The 4,520-nt window shown below is 38.6% G+C and overlaps 1 pseudogene; it reads left to right on the forward strand.

The window, feature by feature from the left end:
• The first annotated feature begins 1,453 nt into the window (after positions 1-1,453).
• On the forward strand, positions 1,454-3,052 carry LOC132144883 (C-type lectin domain family 4 member A-like; annotated as a pseudogene).
• Positions 3,053-4,520: the final 1,468 nt, after the last annotated feature.

Here is a 4,520-nt window from a genome sequence, read left to right on the forward strand (position 1 = left end):
ATAATTTTTTTTACATGTTAGTACTCTGATGTTATGTCATAAATTCTTGAAATATTTTACTTATTGTTGTATTATTGTCACTCCACACTGGTCAGTGTCAGGAATATACAGTAAGAGTCAGGGTTTCTTCCTGTAGAATCATTATACACACTGAATTTGATCTCAAAACCAGTGAAAATGAGTAGCATCAGGGAGTAAAATACAATGTAGAGAAAGGTCTGACATGATTAAATACACAGAGTAAATGAGAAAGTGAAGCTCCAGAGCAGCTACAGTAAGTTTGTGTTCCTCTCATGCTAGTATAGAACTTTTAAGACAATAACCAACCTGTCAGTGCTGATTTAATATGAGAAAGAACTGCATGAAAACTAATTTACCTCCATGTGTCATGAGTAATTTGTTCATGAACTAGCTTCTGAACAGTAGCAGTGTGTGATGAGATGGTGTGAGCTCACAGTTCAGTAAGTTTTCATTCAAAAGCCAGATAATACTTTCAACTTATTCTAAACATGGTTAAGTCCAGCAAGGGCTAAACATTTATTGTAGCTTTTTAAAATTTTGCTTGCCATGTGATTTTGAACTTAACACATTGACTTCAGATAGTTTCTGTTCTTCTGTAACTATAAATATGCTGATGATGCCCGGAACAATGTGTGAAACAAAGCAACATCAAATCATGTGATGATCTCTACTTCTTATATAAGCAGACAGGATATAACACACTGCTACACTTTGTCAAATTTCAGCTCATCTGCTAAGAGTGGAGTCTTAAGAAGACCACACATTAAAAACGCACTGCTTCCATCATTTATACCACGGAAGGAAAGCCACTCAGAAATGTCTGAGAGTATTTACAGCAATGTGATCACTGACAGAACATGGGATATGGACAGAGGCACCAAGGCAAACCATACACCTCAACACACAGGTAAAATACAAGCAAACTTTCATTTTATTGGGTGTAGAAATTAAGAAACATTTATCTTTATACCTGTCATCTTCAGGAAGTGATTCAGTGCAGATCAGACGTTTCAGAACAGCTGCAGTGTGTTTGTTGCTGCTGTGTGTTCTTCTGCTGACTGCAGTCATAGTGCTGTGTGTCTACATCCATACAAAGAACACAACCTGCACAGAAGAGACACACAAGCTACTAACCAAGATTAACAACCTCACAGAACAGAGTGACCTGCTTCTAACCAAGAACATAAACATGACAAATGAAAGGAATGGATTGTTAATCAACAATGACATCCTGACTAAACAAAGAGACCAGTTCAATCGAGAGAGGAATAACCTGCAAAAGATTATCAATGAAACAGGTGATCTTTGAACTGCAAATAAGCATATTACTAAAAACAAGTGTCATTATTCATTGTAATCTTGGCGGGAATAATGATCTGAACTGGTTGTGTTTACAGATGGATGGGTACACCCTACTCTCAGCTTATACTTCATGTCCTCAACGAAGAAGAGCTGGACTGAGAGCAGAAGAGACTGTAAAGAAAGGAGCAGATCTGATCATCATAAACAACAGAGAGGAACAAGTGAGTGAGAGATACTGTGTGTCTATGATGTCAGTGTCAGGGCAGATAAGGACCCAAGAGTGGATGAGGCTGAAAAAGTCAGTTTTATTAACAGAAGGATGGCGAAGACCTAATGTCCAAAAAAACAAAAACTCAGCTCGGGAAAATTGGCCCAGTCCTTAGCTTTCAACTGCACAGCGTACAGGTAAGCGATCAGCCTCCTGAAGCGCCAGGGGAGAAGAGGGCAACGAATCTGAGACGGGAGACAGGAGAATAGTCGAGCAGGCAGTTGGTCAAGCAAGGTGTAGACAGGGCTGAGAACAGCGGGCAGCCACAGAAGAACAGTCCGAGAAACTCTGTGGGCCAAACACGTCACACCAACTGTGAAGTGAAAGTGACATTCAGCCAAGTATGGTGACCCATACTCAGAATTCGTGCTCTGCATTTAACCCATCCGAAGTGCACACACACAGAGCAGTGAACACACACACACACACTGTGAACACACACCCGGAGCAGTGGGCAGCCATTTATGCTGCGGCACCCAGGGAGCAGTTGGGGTTTCGATGCCTTGCTCAAGGGCACCTTGTGGTATTGAGGGCTGAGAGAGCAATGTACATGCACTCCCACCACCTACAATTCCTGCCGGCCCAAGACTCGAACTCATAACCCTTCAATTGTGAGTCCGACTCTCTAACCATTAGGCCACGACTTCCCTGTGGGCAGACAAACAATCTAGCGCTCAGACAGAGAGGCGAGACACGATGGAATCGAAGCTGAAAACGCCAAATATCACAGAACACACTAACAAAGAGTACTAAAATCAAGCAGAATAAATAGGGTGATTAATGAGATAAGGGGAACAGGTGCATCAGACAGCCACAGCATAGATTGCTAAACGGGAGGCTGGCGCTAGAGCCAAGGGAAGGGAAACCAGAGAAAATAGATTAAAATAAACGAGAGAGAAAAAACGGGAACCAAAACGAATGAAAAGATAGAAAAATTTGCCTAAACAAAAAGGAAAAAAATAGGGGAAAAAAAGGACCGATCATACCTGAGTCCTGACAATCAGATGAAATGTGTCCATTGTAGGTTCATGATGTAAACATGTAATTTCTTAATCTATTAAGGATTTTGTTACAAAAATTACTGATAAAAGAGAATTCTGGATTGGTGTGACTGACGTCGAGGAAGAGGGCAGATGGAAATGGGTTGATGGCACCAACATGACTTCTGGGTGAGAAATCACTGAGCTGATTATTATGTGATAAATTATTCTCACATAATATCACGCAGAAAGCAGCACTAAACATCTAATGCTGATCTGCTGCAGGTTCTGGGCATCCAGTGGACATATAACAGAGCCAAATGGAGGAAGACGAGAGAATTGTGCTGTGACTTATTTAAAAAAGAACCCTGAATTAATAGGGTGGATTGATGTTGATTGCAATAGTGCTTATCAATGGATCTGTGAGAAGAGATCTCGTCCCTAAGAACAGCACACGTTTTTTTTCACAGGGATTTCATTATTTTTTTTTTTATGTGTCACTAGAAGATTAAAGGCAGGTGAATTAAAGCTTTCAGGACTGAACACTCCTGATCTAGAAGTAATAGCTGTTTAGGCCTATACTTGTAATAATTTGTAGTTGCTTCCTAAATACTGTTTTTTGCTACAAAAAAACAAATTCATACTATTCAACTATTCCTACATACGTGGCTTACCATTATTCAGATGTTTGCTTTTTTGAAAGTTAAGCCCCAGATTGCTTAACTTTATTCATATTAAACATGCTGTTTACATGTTAGCCTTATGTTATTATTAAAGATGATGTATGGCTCCTCATCACTGGTCGTTGTCAGTCCTGTAGCTCCAGTAAGAATTTGAGGGGGTTTCTTAAGAATCTGCAGCACACTGTGACCTGCTTTAGAGACATGATTAAAAACATCTAATAACAGAGGAACTGAAACTCCAGAGCAGCAAAAGTGAATTTGTGGTGTTACTCTCATGCAATGGTGTGAAGAAATGGTGTGAATTTTAATTTTATGCAGGCTTTAAAAGACACACAGAAAGAAGTCACTTACTCTAGTTATGGTAAAGCAAAACATTTCTTTTAGCTTCTTTAAAAGTCGCATGTCATGTGACTTGGGGCTTCACACACTGTCCTCAGATCAGTGAAACCACAAGGTGACCATTACAATGCCTTTTAAAAATACTTTTTGTATTGTTGAAAGGAAATCACATGCGCTAATACAATGGCATACTTTCCCACCCACTGGCCTCACCTACTGAAATTAGAGTCAAAAAGCAGAGGACTACAAAAACACACAGAGCATCCACCATTTACATGATGAAAATCATGGGAAAAAAACATTTCAGCCTACTTGTGGCAATATAAACACTGATGGGGCATGGGATATGGACAGATTCAAAAAGAAAAACCAAACTATTTTTTTTTTTTTTTAATTAGTTTAGGGATCAATTCTCAATATTAACTAGGTCTTTACTGACATGCATTTTATTATGGCTCTTACCTTACTATTAATAAATACCTAACAAATTATTAATACGCAGCAAATTAGGAATATATTGAGGCAGAAGTTAGTATTTACATTACATTTAGGGCATTTAACAGACATTTTATCCAAAGTGACTTATAAATGAGGACAACAGAAGCAATCAAAACCAACAAAAGAGCAACAATATGTAAGTGCTGGGATAAGTCTTAAGTGTGACTAAGAAAACCTTTATGTTTATATCTGTCCAGAGCAGCTGTAGTGAACTGGATGGTTATACTCTAACCTCACTTTTACTTCATTTCCTCACTGAAGAGTGAGAAATCACTGATTATTATGTAATAATAATGTTATTAATGCTAATAATAATAATAATAATAATAATAGCAATGATAATTTTAAATAATCTTTAAGATGTATTAAATGTGACCCTGGAGCACAAAACATTTCCGGTTACTATCGTAACCTCGGTTTCCTGAGAGG

The sequence above is a fragment of the Carassius carassius genome, chromosome 8 (genome assembly GCF_963082965.1).
Source record: "Carassius carassius chromosome 8, fCarCar2.1, whole genome shotgun sequence".
NCBI classification, from domain to species: Eukaryota; Metazoa; Chordata; class Actinopteri; order Cypriniformes; family Cyprinidae; genus Carassius; species Carassius carassius.